The sequence below is a fragment of the Petaurus breviceps genome, unplaced genomic scaffold (assembly GCF_028583685.1).
Source record: "Petaurus breviceps papuanus isolate PSGF00001 unplaced genomic scaffold, PetGlider_PUasm1.0 151, whole genome shotgun sequence".
In the NCBI taxonomy this organism is placed as follows: domain Eukaryota; kingdom Metazoa; phylum Chordata; class Mammalia; order Diprotodontia; family Petauridae; genus Petaurus; species Petaurus breviceps.
In genome coordinates this window covers 9,572,668-9,599,434 of record NW_027185712.1, presented here as the reverse complement: position 1 = coordinate 9,599,434, position 26,767 = coordinate 9,572,668, and positions in this window count along the sequence as shown.

Below are 26,767 nucleotides of genomic sequence, written 5' to 3'. Positions count from 1 at the left end.
TCTTGGTAGAAGCTCAATCTAGGAGCCATGAGAGGGACCTCATGGAGACATAATTATTTGGTCTCAAACTATGAGTCCCAGATATTAGCCTAGAATAGTGGTCAGAAGAAGGAAACTCACCATAAAAAGGCAGAGCTAACCATCATAACTTAGCTAGAAAGATACTAACAAACTAAATCCTTCACAGTACAAGAAAACAGGGTATAATGGACCTATGGTATCACAGTATAATTCCCTAGGCATTCTAGTAGAAAGGGCACTAGTCTTAAAGAGAAAACTAGTATCTGACCTCTGCAGAAACTTCTTGACCGTCATCCCTCATTCAATACACAGAGAAGATTGATACTTCTGGCCCAGCAAGTGTTGACTTTATTTATATAGTGACTAGGATGAGAATTTAAGAATCAAAAGGGACTACTTTCCATCATGTTAAGCAATCTCTAATCTGCTTTTAATTATTTTAATTTTAGAAACTTCACATCATCCCCCTCTTCTCATTAATTAGTAACTGTGTCATCCATGTAACATATAACCTCTGTATGGTGTCACTACACTGTGTTTTCAAGCTTTTGAATGTTAAATATTGTCATGAATTAAATACAACATAACCTCATTTAACCAGGCTGACGTTAAAGTAAGGGGAGGAAAAGAATCTAAATCTGCATCGTGACAGTGGTAAGATTATGATAGCACAATGGCAGTAACCCTAACATAATGTGATTATGGTACCATTGGGAGTGGACAAGTGGTTTATCAATGCCAGTTGAACACAGGGATCTAATGAGAGCACACAGGCAGGCATGTTACATGTAGCTCATCTTGTGAAGAATCGACTATTTCAAAGCAACGCTGCTATACACTTCCAGGGATTTGTTACTAGGATCAGATTTGTTTAAAACAAACAAACAAACAAAATAAACCAAACTCTTCCTCCTCTGAAATAACATAGCACTTTGTCTCTCTCATTGCACACTAAACCTTATATTATAGTTATTTTTGAACATATCATTTTCCCCATTAGTAGGTATGCTCCATAAAGCTTCTTGATTCTCCCTCCCTGGTACAAGGCATTGCACATGGTAGGTGCTTAATGAAGATTTATAGAGTGAATGAACAACTTGATGTGTAAAGAATTCTTTTGTTTGATTCATTTCATGACTTTTTGCATCCGCCTCCTCCTCTATTGTTTCTAATTCTGTACTCCCGAACTCCATAGAACAGGGTTTGTCCCTCTTCCAAATATGGGGAAGAGAGCCATCATGTTATCTTTTCTTCCAACTAAAACTCACCACATCTATCAGTCTTTCCTCATATAGTCATAGCCTCTACAAATTATAAGCATAAAAGTATTTTAAGGAACCTTGTAGGTCATCCCATTCAAATTAAACACTGTGTACTATGGGTGGCTAGGTGGCATAGTGAATAGAGCACCAGCCCTGGAGTCAGGAGGTCCTGAGTTCAAATCCAGCCTCAGATACTTAACACTTACTAGCTGTGTGACCTTGGGCAAGTCACTTAACCCCAATTGACCTGCCTTCCCCACTCCAAAAAAAAAAAAAATTAAACACTGTGTACTTGACCTGTAGAAGCTTGCATAGGGCATCAGAGACCTGTTGAACTTGTGACGTCATTTAACCCTAGTCATTCACCATGACACATTCCAGCATCATAGTTGGAGCAGTTCAGGGATAAGACAAAGTCAGATGCTCCAGTGTCCACTGATTTGGCATATTTTGTTCCCACTGTCTTCCAGGTGGGGGCAATAGATTCTTCCAATATGAAAAGCAAGAGAAAAGAAGGGGTCCTATGATTTTAAAGTGAGAGAGGAAAGAATTTTGGAGGAGAAGCTGAGAACCATACAAGTCTCTGCTCTCACTCTGTCAACTTTTTGTTCAAGAATCTAGAGTCATTCTCCAGTTCCTCTCCTGCCACACTACCTCCTCTCTCCAGACTCTTCTCCACCCAGTTCTTGCTTTCTAATTCTCTTTTGTAACTTGTGTTGTCTTTGCCCATTAGAAAATAAGGTCCTTGAGGGTGGTGTCTGTCTCTTTGCTTATATTTGTATCTCCAGCACCTGGCACATAGTAAATATTTAATAAATATTTTATTTATCTTGGACAAGTCATTTCCACCTCCATGAAACAAGGAGATTGGATTAAATTATTTCTAAAATCCTTTTCAGTTTGAACATCCATGTTTCTATCCTTTAAGCTTATCCCACAAGGCAATACTGTTATATTTGGTTAGTGTTGTGGGGGAGATAAGAAGGATCCTGCATCCTTTGTTGATTGAGAAATAAACACATTTTCACTGGAGAGAGAACAGGTCCTTGGGGTCTCTACTTAATTGAACCATTGTTTTGTATGCTTGTTATACAATCTTTAGCAAACCTTCCAAAGGACCTGTATACTTCACATTAAGCCAGGTGACCTGTCCCTGAAAAAATTGCATGAGAATTGATTCTTTTGTAAGTCAAATCCTATTTTATGCCTCAGGGAGCTAGCTTTTTAAAGAAACCCTGTGGTGAAGGTGAATTCTCTTGTAATGTGAGTAATCATCCCTTAATTTGTCTGTTTTATAAGTTTGGATTTGTGTACACTGGGTTCTTTTAAAGTGGGTAGCACTTGAACTTTTAAAGTTCTGCAATCAATAGCACTCACAACACTTACCTTAAAAATTTTTTTTAATCTGCTATGTCATCATTACTAAGCCTTATACTTTATATTAATCATAGACTCAATGCCTTTTTTTCATGGGTGTAGCCCACCAGTAATTAGTGCTATCATTATTTTTTTTTCCTAAATAGTGAATAGAACTGTTGAGGTTTGGGGTTTAGGAGTGCTCAGGACCCCAAAATACCAACAAGTCAGGTCTTGCCCTAACAAATTTGATCCAAGTCTTCTCTCAGCCAAAGTAAAACAAAATTTATTAAAGATTCACCATATTGGGTAGATTTTTTTTTTAAAGCAATTGGGGTTAAGTAACATGCCCAAGGTTACATGGCCAGTTTTGTGTGTGTGTGTGTGTGTGTGTGTGTGTGTGTGTTAAGTATCTGAGGCCGGAACCAATCCAGGGTTCTCCCTAATCTGGGGCCGGTGCTCTTACTCACTGTGCCACCTAGCCGCCCCAGTAGATTCTTAAGGAGCCTATGCATTTGTGACACTTGTATTGACAAGTGGGGCAAATTGAATCTGAGTACCTTCATGGAGGCAAGATGGATTTTATATACAGAAAGACTGTGGGAGGGATCTAGGGGTGGTCAAGTAGTCTGGGGTGACTAGAAGGGGGTTTTAGGGAGGGTCTTGATGAGGTGTCTAAGGAGGATCTTGATGGGACTGGGGTGACTAGAGTTCAGATTCCCAGGAACCAAGAGAATGGGATTTTGATGGGATCCAGGGTGGGAAGCAGCTGGAGGCAATCTGGAGGTAACAGACAATGAAGGGCTAGGCTAGGTTAAGGGTAACAGATCTGGGCATTAAAGAGCAAGACTAAGTGGGAAAATTCAGGAGACTTCAGGGTGGGGGTTTGCCAGAGCCTATGGACCAATGGGACTCAAATTCTTTTGGGGTAAAGGGAAAAAGTCTTGACTTGGGCCCATACCTCTTCAGAACCTCAACTCCAAATCCAGCATCCAGGACTAAGCATTCTTTCAACCAGGATAATGTTAAGGACTGCCTCAATATTCTCTCTGAATGTAGTCTCCTTTAAAACTTTCTCAAAGCAGCCACCAAATTGATACTCTTTTAAACAAAAGTCTAATCTTGCCTGTTTCTCTGAGTAATAAATTTCATTGGTTCCCCATTACCTTTTGGGGAAAAAAATACAAAAAAATAGCCCTCTGTTTGTCATGAAAAACCCTTCACAGTGAGTGGGACATCCCTCTGTGAAGGCTTCTCAGAATGAGGAGAGAGAGAAATTAGCTCAAAACCAGAGACAGACCAGTATTGTCTGTCCAGCATTTTGTAATACTGGACAGACCAGAGTCCAGGGTTCCCTAAGAAAAGTACTTGCCCTTCCCTGGCTTCTGCATTAGAGTTAAGCCCCTTTGAAGTTTTTCAGAACCCCTTCCTCTTCCTTACCATAGTGTTTTTCAAAGGCATGTACATTTAGATTGTATAGTACTGGACTTCTCCATCCTTTGTCCCCGCCCAGACTGTAAGCCCGCCTCCCAGCCAATGGGAACAAGGGATAGCAGCGGGAGGTGACTTGACTGCATTAGGGTTTAAAAACCTTGCTTTGCCCCACGTTGGGCACCTCCTTCCTTTGATTCCTCTTGGTAAGGTTGCCCCCTTCTCTCCAGAACTGAATAAAAGCTTCCTGTTTGTCTCCTGTTTACCTCTGATTCTTAATTTTGGGGTAAGTGGTTTTCTGACCCACACAGCAGTATAGTGCTAGCCTTTTGAAAATGATTACAAATTCCTTCCCTCTCACATACTGTGCCCCTGTTTCTATCCTATATATTACTTTCCACATCCAACCTCTGTGCTTTGCCCAGGCTATCTCCCAAGCCAAGGATGCTCTCCCTCTTTATCTCTCTGTTTATCTCTAAGAATCTCTGTGTGCCTAATTCCATTCAAAATTCATCTCAAGTGCCACATTCTTCAAGAGGCCTTTCTTTATTCCAGGAATCAAGTTCCCACCCTACCCCACTCCCTCCAAATCACTGTCTATTTATTCTGTATATAGCCTGTATTTGCTTATCTATGAAAAGGTTAATGTTTTCAGAGTAAAGTAAGCTCCTTGAGGTCAGTGACTGGCTTACTTTTCTATTTGTATGTTCCAGACCTCCCAAGGTGCCTTCCATAGAGTAGACAATGCTTATGCATTGATTGATTGTGATGCATCAGAAAGAATGCTCAACTTGGATGCATAAGACCCTAGTTCAAATCTTAATTCTTTATTTTATTATCTATGTGATCTTAGGTATTGCTTAAAGTCTCTGGCCCTCAGTTTTCTCTTTCTTAATTTAAAAGGTCAGACTGAAGGTGCCTCTAAAATCCCTTGTACCTCTTGTTCTACCATCCTGTGACTCATTAGGTTTTTCCAATTCTAATTAGTAGGGCACATTGGATTGTCCCAACATTTTCACATCTGTTTGACATTGAATTCATGACTACCAAACTCCAAACTAGCATTTAAGTCTCATATTATATGCTACCACTGCAGAGGGTTAGAATAAACTACTGTTTGGCCCCAAAGTAAAAAATAGCTTAAGCTTCCTAGGTCTACACAATGACAAGAAGGGGAAAAAAAAATCATTCAAACTAGTTATTTGGCACTAGGGGAAAAATAAAAACAAAACAACCCTGTAGTTGAATAATAAATTTGGCCACTTTTCAACTTGCTGACTCAGTTTTGTACTAAACATAATTTCAGCAGTGACATAGCCCAAGTGTATGGTCTGAATTTGGACCTTCCTATATGTATCCATCAGGGCTAAATTTCAGTTGGTTATTTTTTGTCCACATAGCTAACTTCTTTAATTGGATCCACATTTTTTTTTCAGTATTCATGTATACTTGCTACACCTCCCAATTTAGTGTTGCTTGAAATTTTCATTAGCGTTAGGTTTCCTCCCTCTTCCAGATCATTAATAAAGGTACTAATAAAAGCCAGCCCTCCTCCTGATAGCTTCTGCTCTCCCCACAATGCCTCCCTCCACTGAGATATATTTTCATTTATCATTGCTCTTGGTTTACCCTAAGTCAATCAGTCAGGTAAAACTCTTCTTATCCAAGTAAACCTGGGCTTTAATTTGCAAAAAATATTTTTATAAAACATTGAATCAGCTGCTTTTCTTAAGCTCACAAGATCACTTTTGAGCTCAAATGCACAGGTAATCAGGAGACAAGACTATCATAGAAAGAAAATATCCCCATTCCAATGGTGTCAATACCATGGACATGTTTTGCAGTATCTTGGGAAGTCTAAACCCAAGGGGATTGGTACAGTTTTGATCCTCAGATACTGTAGTAATCTTAAGGGCTAGGACAAGAGCTACCTTTTGTGATGGGCTGAAGAAATGCATCAATAGACAGACAGACATGTTTATGATTCCCAATAAATGCACAGGGTCTGACAATTTTTCTTAGTTTAATGTATGAATTTCATTTCATAACAGCAATAAGACACTCCAGGCTGTGCATTTGCTAGGGGTTATTGCACTTCTTGGGTGGTTTAAGTCATTCTGCCTTTAGTCTTATGCCATATAACATGACCCAAGGCACATTATAAATAGCAGAGAAATGCACTGCCTGTCATGTGTTATAGCTTGAATAGCCTTGTAAAGGGACATGGATTATAGAGGTATGATAATAACTATAAAATAGGAGTGGTAATTTAAGTGCCTATGTTGGATAATCTCTGTGATTAGTATTTTTTTTTAAGTCTTCTGTGTTACATTCTACTTAGAATTCTCATTTGCTGAAATCACTGTCCAACAATACAGTGTACTAATGGAGTTTAAGGTGATTCAGGATCCAATTTAATATTTTAAAACTTTCTCACTGTTTTGTTTACCAATTAGCAATAAGGATCGGAAACAGAATTATCTGGTAAAGGCAGAAGCTTCATTGGCTCAGTGCATAGAGATCAGTACAAGTTGTACCAAATACTACAAGTTCTTGAACCCACAAAATCCATGGAAAAACAGCTCAAAAAAGGGGACCTGTTACTGCAGCTATGCCCCAGAGGCATAAAGGATTGTTTCATAGTATTCAAGACTCCAAGTTATTTAATGACAAGAATTTACATGGAAAACGAGAATTCTAGACACCTGGTATTTTATACATCTAACATTTGCTAGGTTGGAATTGTAGCTTGAGGACAGGCTGAAATGACTTTAAAAAACAAACAGCATTTTCTTCATCTTTCTGAACATCAGTTTCCCTATATAGGGATAACAATACCAGCACTATCTTCTGTATGGGTTTATTGTGGGGTGCTACATAAATCCCCAAAGGTCTATATGGTGATGAGTTGTTCACAAGCAATTGAACTACAATTAACAGAAGCACAAATTCATCAAAGGTTTGAGTTTAAAGTCCTCTGAGAGATCATCTTGTTTAATCCTCTCCTAGGGGAAGTTCAAGGTCAGTAAAGGGGTAAATCACACAGATTTGTATTTATAATAAAAAAAAAGCTAACATTTATATAGTCCTTACAATGTGGCAGACACTGCATTGAGAACTTTATAATTATTACCTTATTTGATCCTCACAATAACCCTAGGAAAGTGGGTTTCCATTTTTAGAGATGTGGAAACTGAGGCCAACAGAAACTCAGTGATTAATCTAGGATCACACAGCTTGTAAGTGTCCGAATCCAATTTGAACTCAGGTTCTTCCTGCAGCCCCAGTGCTAAATATGCTGCCTGATCTAGCTTCATTACTATGAAACAACTGCTTCCCCTAACTATAATTTTAGTGGTGATGATCAGATTGCACCTAAAGTTGATTCATAAGCAGCAGAAGGTAGGACTGGCCTCATGCACTAAACATATATGTGTGCATGTTTGTGTGTATGTGTGTGTGTATAGATAAAACCTCTGACCTTAGGCTATATCTCTTAGCCTATTCCTCACACCCTTTATTTCCCATGCTGCTAGCCCATACTTTTGATACAGATTCCAGAGTTCCCTCCCTGTATCTTGTTTTTCAAATCTCTTTTTAATACCTGCACCTCTGGTAACCAATCCCTGGCTCTCCTAGACCAGGGACATGCTTTTAGTTAGATTTTTCCTGAATGGGCACTCTTTAACCATGGCCTTTTTTGTGTTCTCTAATTCAGAGTATCAGCTTATATCATAAGAATCAATCTCTCTCCCTTAGCCCATAAGAAGAACATTCATTATACATGGTTTAGAGAGCCAAGAAACACACTCAGAATTTCTAGTCCACTTGTTTGTTGACTCACAGTGTAACCTGACTTGCCTCTCACTCTTTATTCATCAATTGAGTAGGAAGAAAACTAATTTTACTTTTCATGGATAGAGGATAGTCAATATTTCAAATGCATTTTGAGCTTGGAGTCTCTCTGATGTGAATGTTCAGTTTTTATTGGAAATAATTCTCTGTCACCAACAGTTTAGACATCTGTTTTCATTTCTCTTTTCTTTAATATGGCATGATTGTAGTATAGAACCAAAATAATGGATTGCATATTTGTTTTCTAAGGACTAGAGTAGCTAAATTCAGAGAGGTTTATTGCCAAGTTAGCTGTGAGTAATGGATTTTTTTTTTAATAAAACCAACTTCCAAAGACCATCTAATAGGTCATAGAAAGATTGCAACTAACATTAATGGGAGTATCGACATCAAGGAAATTAAAGATCCTTGAAGTATTATTGTGGCTTCAAGGAAAATCACTAGGTAGTTGCATTGTAGAATCACGGTACCACAGAATTATAGGATCATAGATTCAGAGGTCATAAAATGCAATCCCTTTATTTTACAGATGAGGAAACTGAGACACAAAGAGGTTAAATGACCTGTCCAGAGTTCTCACACATAGTAGGAATCTACTGAAAAGATTTGAATCTGGATCTTCCTTACTCCAAATCCTGCACCCTATCTGCTCTACCATGTTTCCTCTCATTTGTAGAATCATGGTTCTTACATTTAGATCTTACATTTTAAGGGAATATTTTATCTCACCTTATCCAAACTTCGAGCCATAGAAGGTCCTACTATATCTTGCCTATTGCTCTTCTATTCGTTCTGCGAATAGTTTAACTGATGAAAAGCTGACTAACTCCCAGAGGCCACTTGCCCTAATCATCTGGGTAGCTCTAGTAACCTGAAGTTCTTTTCTAACTTGAGCCTAAAGCATCCTCTTGATTATGTCCAACCAGGCTTCTAAGTCTTGCTCTCTGAACCAACAGGGAAACATGTTCTCTCTTCTATATCACATTTCTTTAAGTATTAGATATCCAAAGTTCCCACTTTTGCTCCTTCTCAGAATCAGTTATAGATAACTCTGAATAACAAGAATTGTTGAATACATTGCTAATTATGGCATATGCATACAATGATGAAATACTATATTGAGTACAGAATGTCCTGCAAGCAGTTTATAGATTTAAAATTGGAATGTTTCATTCATTGAAAAGAGAGAGAAGATAGATAACATTGACAATAGCACCCATTTAAATTTGAATAATAGATCCAATATTCTTTAAATGTATAGTTCTCAGAAGTGTTCTTCATTTATCATGATAGAAGCAGTCACTTTTTAAAAAGCTGGGATTCAAGGAATAGGATAAAATAAGTAGAACAATCATCTCTGTACTAATTCTGATAACATTTTGCATGAAACTGGTTTTCTTTGAATATATTAGTCTAATACCATTACTCTCTCCCTTTGTGCTTTGTGAGGCTATAAACTTTTTGATTTTTTAAAAACTACTGCTTCTTCTCTTACAAGAGATTAAGAGATATCTTAGCACTGGGCTGAGTCTCAACAAATGCTTGTTGGGAAGTCTCTTTTAATCTGGATGTCAGCCCATTATCACCATTATTATTCAATATGGTATTAGAAATGTTAGCTTTAGCAATGAGAAGAAAAAAAAATTGAAGGCATTAGACAAGGCAATGAGAAAACAAAACTAGCACTCTTTGCAGATGAAAAAAAATGGTATACTTAGAGAATACTAGAGAATCAACTAAAAGATTACTTGAAATAATTAAAAGCTTTAGCAAAGTTGCAGGATATAAAATAAACCCATGAAAATCAAATTTCAGCAAGAAGAGATAGAGAAATTCCACTTGAAATAGCTGTAGACAATATAAAATATTTGTGAGTCTATCTGTCAAGAAAAACCCAGGAACTATATGAACACAATTACAAAACACTTTTCACACAAATAAAGTCAGATTTAAACAATTAGAAAAATATCAATTGGTCCTGGATAGACTGATAAAAACAACAATTCTACCTAAGTTAATTTATTCAGTGCCATACCAATCAAACTACCAAAAATTATTTTGTAGAGCTAGAAAAAATAATAACAGAATTCATCTGGAAGATCAAAATATTAATCAAGGGAATTAATGAAAAGAAATTCTAGGGAAAGTGGCCTAGCTGCAACAGATCTAAACCTATATTTTAAAGCAGTAATCATCAAAACTATTTGGTACTGATTAAGAAATAGAGTGGTGGATCAGTGGAATCAATTAAGTACAGAAGACACAGTAATAAAAAAATAATACTAATCTACTGTTTTATAAACCCAAAGACTCCATCTTCTGGTATAAGAACTCACTATTAAACAAAAACTGCTGATAAAACTGTAAAAGAGTATGGCGGAAACTAAGCATAGACCAACATCTCACACGCTAAACCAAGACAAGATCAAATAAAGGGTAATACCATAAGTAAATTAGAAGAGTAAAGAATAGTTTACCTCTCAGATTATGGAAAAGGGAAGAATTTATGACCAAATAAGAGACAGAGAACATTATAAAATACAAAATGGATAATTCTAATTACATTAAATTAAAAAGCATTAGCACAAATGAAAACCAGTGCAAACAAGATTAAAAGGAAAGTAGAAAGATGGGAAAAAAATTTTACAGCAAGTGTTTCTGATAAAGCCTTCATTTCTCACATACATAGAGAACTGAGTCAAATTTATGAGAATATGAGTCATTTTCCAATAGATAAATGGTCAAAGGATATGAACACTTTTCAGAAGAAGAAATTAAAACTATCTATGGTCATATGAAAAATGTTTTAAATCATTATTGATTAGAAAAATGAAAATTAAAACAGCTCTGAGATATCTCACACCTATTAGTTTGACTAATATGACAGAAAAGGAAAATGTAATTGTTAGAGAAGACATGGGAAAAATTGGGACACTAATGCATTCTTGGTGGTGTTGTGAACTGATCCAACCATTCTGGAGAGCAATTTGGAGCTATGCTCAAAGGATAATCAAACTCTGTATACTTTTGATCCAGGAATACCACTACTATGTTTGTATCTCAAAGATATCATAAAAAAAGAGAAAAGGACCTATATATACAAAAATACTCACAGCAGTTCTTTTTGTGATGGCAAAGATTTGGAAATTGAGGGAATGTTAATCAATTGGGGAATGGCTGAACAAACTGTGCTATATGAATGTAATGGAATACTATTGTGTTATTAGAAATGATGAGTAGGTATATTTAAAAAAAACACTGAAAAGACTTACATGAACTGATGCTGAGTGAGGTGAGCAGAACCAGAACATTGTACACAGTAACAGCTACATTGTACAATGATCAACCGTGATTGACTTACCTCTTCTCAGTAAGGCAATGATCTGAGACAAGTCTCAAAGACTAAAGATAGAAAATGCTATCCACTTCCAGAAAAAGTATTATGGAGTCTGAATGCAGATAGAATCATACTGTTTTTACTTTTTTGTGACTTTTCCCTTTTGTTTTGTTTCTTCTTTTACAACATGACTAATGCGGAAATATGTTTGCATGATTAAACATTTATAACCTATATCAGATTACTTGTTGTCTTGGGGAAGGGGGATTGGAGGGAGAAAAAAACTAAAGCTAAAAATCTTATAAAAAGTGAATGCTGAAAACTATCTTTACATGTAATTGGGAAAAAAATAATAAAATACTATTTACCAAAAAAAAGTCTAGGTGTCAAATTTCCAAGATATTTCAAAATGAAGTTTACCTTTCTTCTCTACAAATTCTTAGAGCATGCCAGCCAAGGGTAACATGTCTATCTCTGACCTCCTACAGATCTGTTGTATATTTCTATGATCTTTACATTGGAGTCACTACCATAATTATATCAAAAGAGAACAAGACAGTTGCACATCTGATTCCTTTCTCTAGAATGCCTCCTCATAATTCTGAAGAAGGGGTTCAATCATCCTCTAAAAATGCCTCTGAGTTTCTTTTCTCAGAGAAGAAGAGAGCTCCATGTAGCTGATGATTTTTTTTTTGAAGAGGGAGAGGTTTTAGATCTTTGATATCATCTGTGACAAAAACTCCTTGTGTGGAAACTCTTTGCCTCATGCATGTGGTTAATTTGTCTACATGAAAAACTTAGAAAGTTTAGAGGAACACTGTAGATTAAGTGATTTGTCCGTGGCCTCATAACTAGTATGTCAAAAGCAACATTTGAACCAAAGTTTTCCTGATCCCAAGGCTGGTGCTCTCTCTACAATGTGGTGATACCTCAGATTTTATTACTTGTATGTTCTAAGTATCATTACAATCCATTATTACCATTTTCTTGCAAGTATCTCAAATCATCTGTATGGCCAAGCTTTCTATTAACTAAATGAACCTAAGAGGGCATCAAACCTAGTCAGAATATTCACATTTTTGTATACTTAATAATCTAGTTACTATGATAGTTCACTTGGCTGATTGATCTGGTCTTTGGCTATTCCCCCTTCCTCCCAACACCCACAGATAATCAGATGCACTGGACTTGAACATCAGTGACGGACATGGTTGTGAGTTGATAATAAAAATCAAACCCATAGGAGATACTGAAAAGAGAGGGTTCTGTCACTATCAAAGATATTAAGCAACTTTATGTTTCTTAGGTTATCACCACCTCATCTGAGCATTCTCTATTCGGACAACTTTCCTCATATTTTAATAGCCCTGAGTGTTCTGCTCATTTTTATCTAAAAATGACTCAGCAGATTCAGCTTCAGGATCAACTACCATCTTTATTTTTCCACATTCATAAATTTTTTTTAGTGTGGTAATGTGTGCCAAGGCAAAGGCTACTGGGTCTTCCAACTCACTGAGTGTCCATTTGAATGCAAAGTAACCCTTTCAAAGAGCTTTTAGCTACAAAGGCTATATTTAAGGCTTGAATGTACTAAGTAGTAAGAACTCAACATGGGGTCAGCATTCAGGTCAATCATAAGAAACATAAGACCATATATATTATAAATTTAATCAGCAGTAGGTTTGGTGAACATTCTTTTTCAGTTAGTTAAAGTACACCATATCAAAAATACCAAGGAACAGCAGCCACCCTTGTTCAGAAACTAGAATACAAGACTTCCTCTACCAATATCTATTATAGCTTTCCTTCTAGGCAACATCACTGCAAACTAACTATTCGTGGACCTCCTGGGGATGATTTAACTTTAGCAAAATTATGACAGTGACAACAAGGTCACCATTGGCTGCTATATATGCCAGTGGAAGAGAATCAGCTTTGGTTGGTCTTCTCCATGGCTGCTCCCCACTGTTCATGCTGTCTAGAGAAATCTTATGCAAACTATTCATAAAAGCCCATGATAGCCTTTTGGTGATGTCTAGTAGAAGCTTGAAGATTCTACATTGAATAACACTGGACTTATCATGGTTACAGTATCAGCTGGTAGGTGAGGTTTCCACTCAGTTTATCAATCAGCAAGCATTTCTTATTGTCTGCAAAGTGCAAAGTATTGTGCTAGGTCCTAGGGATCTAAAGCCAAATATGAAAATATTCACTGTGCTCAATAAGCTTATATTCTAGCAAGGGAAAACAAAATATACCTGTCAAGTTAAATGCAAAATAAATGTTGTTTGTCCTTTGTTTTCAAAGAGGGCCAAAATCATCACAAGATGATGTGTTGACTTGCATATGAATTGGATTTAAGTGAAGCAGAGGTCAAGGTGTCTCCATTGGCAGCTTGGAGGATGAGGATAGGTTTCATGTAGAACACAGCATTTGAACTGAATAGTGAAATAAGTTCTGTATTCTGAGAGACCGAAGTGAGGAAAGAGTACATTCTTAGCACAGGGACAATTAATGCAAAGGCACAGAAAGGAGAGATGAGATGTCAAGCACAAAAAACAGGAAGGATGGTATGGCTGAAACAAAGAGTGTGTTAGTGGGGGCAACACATAATAAGTCCATGACTGTAGGTTGAAAATGGGCTATGAAGTATTTAAACAAACAGAGCAATGGATATTGTTCCAAAAAGGTAATACCTATGCTAAAGACCAGTGGGACAAGTTGCCTGCAATTTTCTAACCTTTGAAGAAGTTCCTGTTACGGCAGGAAATAGTGAATTGAGGTTCATCATTGGCCTCCCTCCATGCCAAATGTAAAATGCTTAAGAAAATGTAGCAGTTCAAACATGGCCACAGAGATTCCCCTAAGTTCGCTGAGGAAGTGCTAGAACCCCACAGACTTCTCTTGAATTCATCACTTTTGATAATGCTCCTCTTGTCATCTCATATTTCTGGCCAGCAGTACTGCTATCACTTTAGGTGAAGCCTGAGCTCTCCATCATTCACATTCTGATGATCAAATGACTGAGAAACCACAAAGCTATAGAGATAAATCATACATTAATTTGTTTGTTCTGTTATATTTTATTATAATCACTTATTTTGACAGGAGAAGCAGAGATGGCGGAGTAGAAACAGGACTTCCCGGGGCTTTGGCTCCCACCTCCTCCAATTCATGTAAAACGTGACTCTGAACAAACTTTGGAGCTACAGAACCCACAAAATGACAGAGAGAAGCTAACCTCCCACTGAGGACAGCCTGGTAGGGCGGCAGGAAGTGGCCAGCACAGTGCTTTGGGAGCCAAGACCAGCCCTGTACGAGCCCAAGGTTTTAGCCTCAGGGCAGGCCTGACCAGCCGCCGGCTGGAGGGACTTCAGATCACCAGCATCTGTAGCAGTTTCCAGAATTATCAACCCATAGATGCCAAGGACAAAGTGAGAGGTCAGTGCAGTGTGGACTTTGGGATCTGGTAGTTTGGGAGTGCGGTCAGGAGGGAGAAGCCACTGAGGCGCTGCGGCCGTGCAGCTGCCACCATGTGGCAGCTTCAGCTCCTGGCCTTCAGATTGTAGGGGGACCAAGCAACCAGTCTGAGGAGTAATCGTTCTTGCTTTAACCTGCTTGGATCTGGATTGCGGCCTAGGGTGGAGGTGCTGGGGTGTGCAACCAGCTTGCCAGAGCATATGGAGGCTTCAGAGAGGGCACCCAACAAATACCTTCGGCAGCTGAGAAAACCCCAGCGATTGGGATAAAGCTCGCCCGTCTGGTAGCAGAGTCCTACTGTGGCAAAAAGCCCAAAAGTCAAGTAATTGAGTGGCAACATGAGCAAATGAGGGAAGCAAAGCAAACAGAGCAACCCAACTTTACCTATTTTGGGGACAAAAAGGATCAAAGCATGGAAGAGAAGGAAGACAGTGAAGTCAGAACTCCTGCACCAAAAGCTTCCAAGAAAAATATGAGTTGCTTATAGGCCATAGAGGAACTCAAGAAAGATTTTGAAAACCAAATAAGAGAAGTGGAGGAAAAAATGGGAAGAGAAATGAGAATGATGCAAGAAAATCATGAAAAGCAAGTCAACAACCTGACTGAAGAAAATAACACCTTAAAAAATAGACTAACTCAGATGGCAAAAGAGGCTTAAAAAGGCAATGAGGAGAAGAATGCCTTAAAAAGCCAAATATGTCAGATGGAAAAAGAATCTCAAAAGCTCATTGAAGAGAATCATTCCTTCAGAATTAGTTTGGAGCAAATGGAAGCTAGTGACTTTATAAGCAATCAAGATACTATTAAACATATCCAAACAAATGAAAAAATAGAAGGTAATGTGAAATATTTCATTGGGAAAACCACTGACCTGGAAAAAAGATCCAGATCCAGGAAAGATAATTTAAATATTTTTGGACTACCTGAAAGACATGATCAAAAAAAGAATCTAGAAATCATCCTTCAAGAAATTTTCAAGGAAAATTGCCCTGATGTTTTAGAACCAGAGGGCAAAATAGAGGTTGAAAGAATCCACCAATCACCTCCTGAAAAAGATCCCAAAAAGAAAATTCCTAGGAATATTATAGCCATGTTCCAGAGTTTCCAGATCAAGGAGAAAATATTGCAAACAGCTGGGAAGAAATAATTTGAATATTGTGGAAACACAATCTGGATAACACAGGATCTGGCAGCTCCCACATTGAGGGATCGAAGGGATTGGAATATGATATTCCGGAGGTCAAAGGAGCTGGGGTTAAAACCAAGAGTCACCTACCCAGCAAAACTGAGCATCATGTTTCAGGGGAAAGTATGGTCATTCAGTGGAATAGAGGACTTTCAAGCATTCTTGATGAAAAAACCAGAGTTGAGTAGAAAATTTGACATTCAGATACAAGAAGCAAGAGAAGCATTAGAAGGTAAACAAGGAAAAGAAATCATAAGGAACTTACCAAAGTTGAACTATTTACATCCCTATGTGAAAAAACAATAATTGTAACTTATGAAACTTTTCTCAGTATGAGAATAGTTGAAGGGAATAGAAATGTGTTTGTGTATGTGTGTGCGTGTGTGTGTGTACATATATATGTATATATAGGAGGGTATATCGGTGTATGAATACATATGTGAATGTATGTATATATTTGTACAGGTATACATAGAGAGCACAGGACCAATTTAATAGGAAGGGATGAAAACGTAAAAGGTGAAATTCAGAGGTGAGAGAGGAATATAATGAGAGGAGATGGGGAGAGACAGAATGGGGTAAACTATCTCATACAGAAGAGGTAAGGGAAAATGGTTATAATGGAGGGGAAAAACAGGAAGTAAAAGGGAATGGGTCAATTCATTTTCATTGAATTTGGCTTAGGGAGGGAATGACATACACACTAAATAGGGTATCTCACCCAACAGGAGAGTAGGGGGGAAGGGGATGAGAGGGGGGATGATGGAAGGGAGGGAGGGAAGGCTGGGGGGGAGGGAAGTTGGAAGCATCCACTTTTGAAAAGGGACATGATCAAAGTAGAGAATAGCACAAGTGGGAGATGGGATAGAAGGGAGGGAAATATAGTCAGTCTTTTACAATTTATCCACTATGGAAATATTTTACATAGCTACACATGTACAACGTATATTGAATTGCTTATCTTCCCAGGAAGGGTGGGTGACAAGTGAGGAAGGGAATGAATCTGGAATTCAAAGCTTTAAAATAAAATATTTAAATATATTTATTATTATTAATATTATTTTACATGTAACTGGGAAATAAGATATACAGGCACTGGGGCGTAGAGATCCATTGTGCCCTACTGGAAAGTCAGAGGGGGCATGGGAGAAAATATGGGAGTGAGCAGATTGGAGGAGGGGATATCCAGTGAGATCACTATTTTTGGGTGGTGGGTAGGGGGAAAAATGGGGAGAAAATTTGTAATTCAAAATCTTGTGGAAATGAATGATGTAAACTTGAAGTTAATAAAGCATTTGATAAAAAAATTAAAATAAAATACCACAGGAACCTGATATTCTTCATAACAAATAACTCAAAATATAATTTGTGACCATCAACCCCCCCCAAAAAAAACCCAAAACAAACAAAAAAATCACTTATTTTCTCTTTCTCTCAATCACTGTATCCCATAATGGAAAAGAAACGAGAAAAAAAAAATTCTTGTAACAAATATGCGTAGTCAAGCAAAACAAATTCCTCTGCTGGCCATGTTAAAAAATAAACAGCACCTATTATCAAAGTAACAAGGATAGTCCTCTTACTACTACTGCAGAATCCTCTGACTCTTTGTTTCACTGTAGTGTTCTACCCACAAAATCTAACTTCACTTAAACTATGATTTTTAACTGTCTTTCTTTTCAGCACCCTATTGTAACTGTGGTAGCAAATGTTGATCCAGAGAAATTGAAATCCCACATGCCAAAGTTGAGACTGTCCTCAAGATAGCTAAGCTATCATAGAAGCAGAGGGTTACATATACATAAAAATATTTATAGAAGTTATTTTTTGGTAGTAGCAAAGAAATGAGAACAAAGTAGATGCCCATCAATCGGGGAAGACATAAACAAATAGTGAGATATGGATGTAATGTAATATTATTTTCCTGTAAGAAATGAGAGATTTAATGAACACAGAAAATCATGGGAAGTTATAGGAATTGATGCAAAGGAAAATAGATAGATCTAGGAAAACAATATGTATAATGACTACAACTGAAAATTGAAAGAACAACAATAACAAAATAATCTAAACTGAATTCTATAAAATTTTAATGAACGAACTTTGTCCCAAAGAAGAGATATGAAGAGGTTAAACACTTGGTGATAAACATTCTAGGTGGTTTTACTGTTTTTGTTTTTCCTCTTTTCTTCTTTATATACCTGATGTCTGTCTGGGATGGGTCAAGGAAGAGTAGGGAAATGTTGGTGATATAAAAACAAAACATATCAATAATCTTTAATAGAAATAGAGGGTTAATGGGACCTACTTACCAGGGAAGGAGATCATATCATTGGGGATTAGATCTAGCTAACTTGTTAGGCTGACTGCCATTCTTTAAGCTTGCTGACTAGCTGACCAGATACTTCCTGGTGAGGGAAGTGGTGAGCTCTGTGACCTAAAATCACAAAAGACCAGCTTCTGTGAGCATTTAAATGTTATTTTATTGGTTCTGATCAAGACAACCTATCTAGCATAGGAGCTGTGCCTCTTATACCTCTGACTATCACAAGCAATGGTGGGCAAGAAGAATGCATTGCAAGGACAGTCTAGATGCCCAAAGATGTGGGAGCTCTTCTGTCTCCAGTATTTTGCATGTAACAATAGGTCGAGGCCTAGAGAATGAACCGAGGAATCCACTCCCAACCTACATACCATATTCCTAATCCATGAGTTTTAATTAGCAATACTCTTCAAAATATGTCTTTGGAGTCCAGACAGGCTTCCTCAGAAGAAGGATGGTTTTGGAAATAGCAGTGCAGGTGCTTCTTGATGGGTGAGACTGGCAGAGGGATGGACAATACACTTTGTCCATCAAAAAATGTTGCCTTTAACATGAGGATCACTCTACTTGCCAGATTGCAGCTGTAGCTCACAGCTACCACCTCATCAATTCTTATACAATTTGCCTCACTCTCCCTAGGAAATCCTGATATTCCTGTCCTTTCTGTTGGTTAAGTCATCTGTGCAAAATATTCACTTGATCTGCCTTTTGGATGTATCAAAAATTCCTACTTTGACCTGAACCTCCTTAGTCAATTTGTCATTAGAAATTATTATCCCAGTGCCACTCCTATCTGTCAAAGAGTCACCTACTTCTATCTATCCCAGACTCAGAGTTCCATGGTCACCATCCAGGACAAAAAAGTATTGCCTTGCAATTGTTTTTACATCATTAGCTTTATTATTATTTAATTCTAAAATTGTAAAGTTTTTTTTAACATGTTTGTGCCTCTTCCCCCCAACTAAATTGTGTAAACTTCTTGAGGGCAGAGGCTATCTTCTCAATAATTCAATTAATGGAATACTTACCAAGTGCTGACTATGTGCAAGGTAAGGGGCACAGTGGAGCATGAAGTATGACCTAGATTTTAGTCTTTTCCCTAAAAAAGAGGACATCTTCTACTGTTGGCTTCTTGTCAAATCAAACTGCAGTTCCTATGATGAGATGGACAGAGAGTTGTCTTTGGAATCAAAAAGACCTGGGTTCAAATTCTGCCTCTGAAACAGTCACATGGGCAAATTGCTTAACCTCTCAGTGCTGGAGGAAGTTCTCTAAGACTACAATCAATCAACCAACAGCCATTTATTAAGAAGCAACTATGTGCTAGACACTGTTCTAGGTGTTAAGACAAATGGCCAATATGCATTGGTGTGGGGATTTGAAACTTCTCTATAAAGTGAAGTCATGGGTTTGAATAAAAACAAACAAAATGTTCAACATACTGGGGTACAAGGACAAATGTATAACAGATCTTGATGTTTAAGAGCTTCTCTTCTAAGTTTTTTTTTTAATCTTGTTACATCTATTATCATATCCCCCATCTTAGAGATATGTACAGGGTATATGACTAATTTATTGGCTGATATCTTTTCTGTAAACTTTGATCTAAGTGGGAAGTTTAGGCTTTTCTGAAATAATTTAAATTATTTGCCCCCTTTTCCCTTTTAATTTTTTGCCTTCTTGGTACTGGATTTTGTAACTAAGGAACAGACCTGTGTTCCCAACTGACAGTCATATCCATCCATGAGGAAAAGAATATCCAAATCCCTAAACACATCCCCTCATTCAATCAGTTCCTACTGTAGTCACAGGCTTTCTCAGAACAAAAAATATTCTATAACTTTTCTCTTGTTTCAGCTTTATTTAGAAATCTTTAGACCAGGGAGAGGGAACTGGCAGCCTTGAGGCCACATATGGCCTCTAGGTCCTCAAAGGCAGCCTTTTGACTGAATCCAAATTTCACAGAACATATCCCTGGTCAAAGGGCTGCACTTGAGGCCCTAGAGGGTCACATGTGGCCTCTAGGCCCCAGGTTCCCTACTCCTGTTCTAGATATAATTTGTGGGTGAGATCTCTCTACTTCAGCTTAATCCTGTTTGTGTAGATTTTGCAAACAAAGATGAATTGGTTAAACAGCTGGTGAATCTGGGCATTGTAGAGAAACAACCTGGACAATTCAGGTCTCCAAACCTCATTATCCCTCCTAGCCCTTTCCTTTTCAATGGTCTAAATAGCTCCCTTTCTTAAATCACTACTTTCTGTGGTAAACATTGAGGTATATAATCTGTATTTAATAATTTAGCTGGCTAAATCAAGCCTCAGACTGGATTTAGTTTTCTGGTCTACATTTCCCCATTTGGCTATTTACATAGAAGAAATTCACCAGATAATTGCCATGTACATCCTTCATTTTTGCTACGTAGGCAGCCACAGCCCCAGTCTCTGAGGGTTCTGAGAGTCACCTAGACAACTCTTTTAATTACAGCCATCACCCAAACCAGAATTAAGGGGAGTTACTGCATATTGCAGAGTACAGCATGCTTATAGCAACTTGTGTGGTTAAAACAGTATCAATGAAGTGAGTTAAAATATGCTTCATCATTAAAGTCTCACTTCAGAAATTGCACAATGATAAGAAAAACTTTTTTTTTCCCTTCTCATATATGTATTTGAATGCTCAGAAGAGATAAGAAAGCCGGAAGAAGAACAGATGTGATAGAAGTGTGAAATGGATTAACATCAAAGCCCCCTGGGAAAAAAAAAATCTGAAACATGAAATGAAGTCTCCTGACAGACAAGAGCTATTCAGAGTGTGTTCAAAGCACTGCAATGCATTTTGGGGGCTGTGTCTCTCCCGGATCTGTAAGAGGCCCTGTGTGTTCAGGCAGAGTTGCCAATAAAGAGAAATTCTCTGAACTTATGGGAAAAGCAGCGCAGGGCTGTGGCCTCCTCCTATGTGAGAAGGCGGTGGGTATGAGAAAAGGCCAGTATACTCTGTCACTCTCTCTCTCTGTATGTGTGTGTATGTACATATATATATATATGTATATATACACACACACACACACAAATACATATGAGAGAAAAAGTTCTTCCTATCATGTAGTTTTTATGATCAGATTTGAATATACATACAAACATATATATGCACACATATTCATACATATATATGTGTAGTGCATAAATGTATATGCATATGTGTATATGAACAACTTCACCATATTTTATATATATATATATATACATATACACAGAGAGAGAGAGAGAGAGAGAGAGCTACAAAAGGATAAAACGTTCTGGTAGCTTGGGCTTGCTTTATGTGTAGGGAGGTATATGTGGTCAACTACATGGTGTGATCTGAGTAGTTTCAGGGAGGCAGGCCTCTTAGCTTAGAAATCATGTTCCTCTGCTGCCCTAGCATCTTAAACATTACTTTTTCCCTTATTTTCACATAAGTGCTACCCTCTTCAGGCATTCTGAAGATGCCCCTGAGATGAGTCATGTGGTAGATCCTTAACACCTTGGTAGGCATGATTTCATCAAATTATTTCCCCATAATTGTAGAAGGGCAAGAATATATATGAGAGCAGAAATGTACAGGAAACCCTGGAAAAGAAAAGGTGGAAAAGGGGAGGGATGTGAGTCAACCTTTCTCCTTTTGTAGCAGCAAGTACCCTGGAGTCCCTAGGGTGGCTGCTCACACAGGTTCTTGGATCTGTTTTGATAAAGGAAAGCAACTCAAAATGGGTTAACGAGCTTACTTTCATCAGTCAGACGTATATCGTTACAGGGAAAAAGGTCAGCACCCCGAACTTCAAAGCATACAGGCAGAATTATCAAGACAGAAACAGATCAAGTAGACAGCTCTCCAAACTGTCCAGCCATTACATCCATACCCAGTCAACATCTGGGTTTCCACGTCTGGGTTTTTCAAAGCCAGGGGACTCTCAACAAAGGCTTCCCAGAATTCAGATCAAATCACAGAACACTTCTCAAAGTGAGTCCCAAAACAAAGCTACACATCAGGGCTTATATAGCCTTCTCCTGGCTCAGTGAATGTAACAACCTTTTGGACCCACTGGCCAATCAAAAAGTATCTACTGAAAAACAAGCCTCCCACCCTAGGCTTCAGGTGCACTTTAGCCTAGGGGCAGGGAAGATCTTCCAAATTTGCATTTCCATTACACCTTTCTGGAAGAAGATTAGGTTAGGATTCAAAAGACTTAGTTTTAGGGATGTCTAGGTGGTGCAGTGAATAGAGCACTGGCCCTGGAGTCAGGAGGACCTGAATTCAAATGTGACCTCAGACGCTTAACACAAAACTAGCCTGTGACCTTGGGTAAATCATTTAACCCCAGTTGCCCTGCCTTCCCCTCTCCAAAAAAAAACCCCAACAAAAAACAACAAACCAAAAGACTTAGTTTTAAAACCAACTTTTTTTTTCATCCACTAACTAGGTGTGACTTTTGAAGTCACTTAATATTTTGGAACTGAGTTTCCTAAGTTAGAAAAAGTCAGGATTTCATTGTTGTTGAGCTGTGCCATTTGTGTCTGACTCTTCATGACCCCATTTGGGATTTTCTTCAAAAAAATCCTGGCGTGGTTTGTCATTTCCTCCTCTGAAGCTGCACTAAGTGACCTCTAAGGTATCTGTCAGTCCAATGATCCCTTCACTCTAATCAAGTCATGCTTCTCAGAGTCTATGACTTCATGATTGTGTCTATGCACTATTTCTGCTTATTTGTGGATAATTCTATTTGCAGACCAGAGCCGATGGAATTAAATCTGCATATTCCAATCAACTAGTCAGTGGAAACAGTACAGTCCAACCCACTAGGCTGTTCTGCTAAAAGAAACAAAAAAACTTGAGTGGTTGTTGGATTGAATTGACCAGTCAATTCAGGGAAAACATTTGATCTGGTAGCCTGAAGTAGACACAGCCGGAGGGTTATAAATACCATAGAGAGGAAAATAAATCAACTTTCCATTGCTGGTGGGAGAAATGTGTTTGGGAGTAGCAAGGGGATTCTGGGTGAAGTAAATTACCCTCTCCAATTTTATAGATCTTTAACAGTAGGGCTGTCACCTATTTTTATGATCAGATTTTTAAAGCATCAACAAAAGCCCCTGAGGTGAGGCTATAAAGTGATGAGACTGAGTTTTTTTTTTTTTTCCTTATTCACAAACAACTCAAAATTTATACATGCAAAATGGGAAGTCATCTTCTCCAAAGTAGTACCCTCAGGAGGTTGTACACTTATTCCAATGTTACTGTCCTTACTTCAGATTTTGAGAATGGTCTCCTATTATTTCTTTAACACCAACACAGTTTAGTATAACTGTTGGGGGGGGTACCTGAGTGCCAGAAATGTACATATAGTGGTATGGCATAACCCCCATCAGAAGAGATACATTCACTTGGTGGTAACAATGACTTGTCAACACTGAATTTTTTTGCCTCTGACAGCTCCTGAATGCGAGTAAATAGCAGAAAACAAACATTACTATGTTTAACTAGAATCAAGATAAGCTGTTGCCATTTGCTACAGAGCTATAGACACCAACAGGTTTGCCCCTTCTTTTTAGCTTTTCAAGTTTGTTCTGGATCCTTCGTATGTCCTTCAGGGAGGTTCAGGAGTTTGGTCAGGTTTATTGTATCTGGTTCCCAAGAAGGGCATGGTTTCATGCAGGAATCTATTCAATCTGTGTAAACTACTTCAGGTGAGACATCAGCTTGAGCATATCCCAGTCAGTCACCAGGATGCCCAAGCCCTGGATATCCTGGTAGAAGCAGTGTAATCTGTTTGAAAGAGTTCTGGAGTACTTGAATCCGACTGAAGGCATTTTTTTACTCTTCTCCAGTTTTGTTACTATTCTTACCCTTTGAAGCCTTCCAATGCACTAATAGGGACCATGGCCAGAACTTTCCTTTTGGCACTCTGACAATAGATGAGCATTCAGTTGTCCAGACACAGAACTGGGATTAAAAACCTACAACCCTCAGACCAGGAAGGAAACAACCAAACAATTCAGGGTCCTGAGAGTTTGCAGTTTACTGTCCCGAGGGACTCCTAATTTCCTTGAAAACAATACTAGATACCTAGAGGAGGCAGCAGCAGCTCTTCAGATAATGCTAAGTAAGACTAAAGAAGTTCCTACCATTTCCTCCAGAAGTGGACAGAGCCTGACCTAGAGACAAAGTCCCAACACGGGTAGTAAGATTGAATTGACATCAATAAATAATATAGATGCAGGGACAATTGAGACACAAACCCAGAAGAGAATACCTCTACAACATCTATCATAGACTCAAACAAAACCAGATTTGCTAAAAGAAATGAAAAAAAGATTAAGCAATGATGTTACAAATGAAGATGAGGGTAGTAATGGGGGTAAACTGGAATATAAGCTGACTAGCAGTATGAGATCTCAAAGTAAGCTCCAAAGCAGTAATCAGCAAAATTATTTGACAGAAACTAAAAAAGTAGAAATTCAATTAAAGAACAGATTGGGTATGCAACATACAAGGATGACACAGCATTGGATAAACCCAAGTACCTCACCTACTGAGGCATAGTTACTATTCAACAGAAATTTTAAGAAAAATTGAAGCATTCCTTCAGAAATTAGATTTAGATCATCATCTCACACCATGATAAGCTTCAAATATCTACATGACAGACAGAAATCAGAGACATACATCACATCATGAGGAAGAAGGAAGGGAATGAATGCCTATAACTATGGGTAGGGTAAAAGTTCATGACCATTAAAAGGAATAGGCAAGATTATAGAAGAGAAAATTAAGTTTTGATCACATAAAATTTTTGAAATTTTACATGTATAAAAAAACTAAGGAAGTTTAAAATTGCAAGGAAAATAGTTAACTGAGGGAAAATCTATTGAGCAATTTCTCTGATAAAGATCCAGTTTCCAAGTCACAAAAGGAATCAATTCAAATATATGAGAATGAGTCATTTCCCAATAGATGAATGGTCAAAGGATATAAAAACATAGTTCTCAAAAGAAGAAATCAAAGTCATCAATAGACATATCAAATAATGCTACAAATCATTAATAATTAGAGAAATGCAAATTAAAACAACTTTGAGGCTTCATTTCATACCCAACAGATCGGTGAAAATGACATTTTTGGTAGAGCTTTGGGAAAACAAGGTACACTAATATTCTGTGGGTAGAAATGTGAATTGTTCCAGGCATTCTGGAACTTTGAATTATGTCAAGAAAGTCACTAAATTGTACATAGTCTTTGACCTAATGACACCATTACTAGGTCTATACCTTGAAGAAATCAAAGAAAGAGGAAAATACCAATATGTATAAATATATGCAAATCAGCAGATTCATTTAGCAGCAAACCCCACCTGCCCACCCTGGAAATTAAAGGGTTGCCCATCAAATGTGAAATGGTTGAAGAAATTATGGCCCATGAATGTAATAGAATATTGTTTAGTCATGAGAAATGACAACTGTGACTATCTTAGACAAACCTAAGAAGAGTTTTATGAAATGAGCAGAACCTGGAAAAGAATTTATACAATGACAACTATATTATGAAGCAAAACTACTAAGAAAAACTTAAGAACTCTTATCAATAAAGCATTTTATCCACTTCCTGATAGTGAGGTGATGATTTCTCATACACACATATGTATGTGTATATACATATGTGTGTATGAGAAATATATATATTTATACATATACACACATATACACATGCATATGTGTGTATACATATACAAATATATACCACAATATATGTATAATATTTATATAAAAAGAGGCATAAATATATAGATATACTATACATACACATATGTATACAAACATAACCCTAAAGGGAAGACATTATTGAGGAATTAAATATTTTTAAAAGCCCTGATAAGCTTGAATAGATTCAGTTTGGTCCTTCCATACTTAAAGTTCCTTTAATGGAAGTGAAAAAAAGAACAACTTTCTAACTTTGATATCTCTGTAACCTACGGGCTAGCATCAACCCCTAGGTCAGAGCATAGAAGCAATATACCAAATTAAACCCTTTTGTATAAAAGAGACTCAATATTTAGGTGAATTAGAAAAGAATATTGACTAGAAGTAATCTGAAATTTCATATATACATATATGCATACGTCTATACACACATACACACATGTGTATGCATGTATATATGTATGTGTCTGTGTGTACACACACATATACACATATCACCTATAACCATTAGGTACAATTTTCAAGTTTGATCTAGTTCTTATACACCACCTAGATATAGTTCTCTCTAATCTTTTAAGTTTGAGGAAAATGCCAGGCCATTTTTTTTTAAGTTTGAAAGGATAAAAACAAAAAGAAAAAGAGGGTGAGAGTAATGCTTTATTCTCATTTTATCTGACTATTCAATTCTACTCCACCAACATTTATTGTTTGCTATGTATAAAACACTGAGTTAAATGTTGGAAATGAAACACTGCTATGTGTTGGCAGGAAAAACATTTGATTTA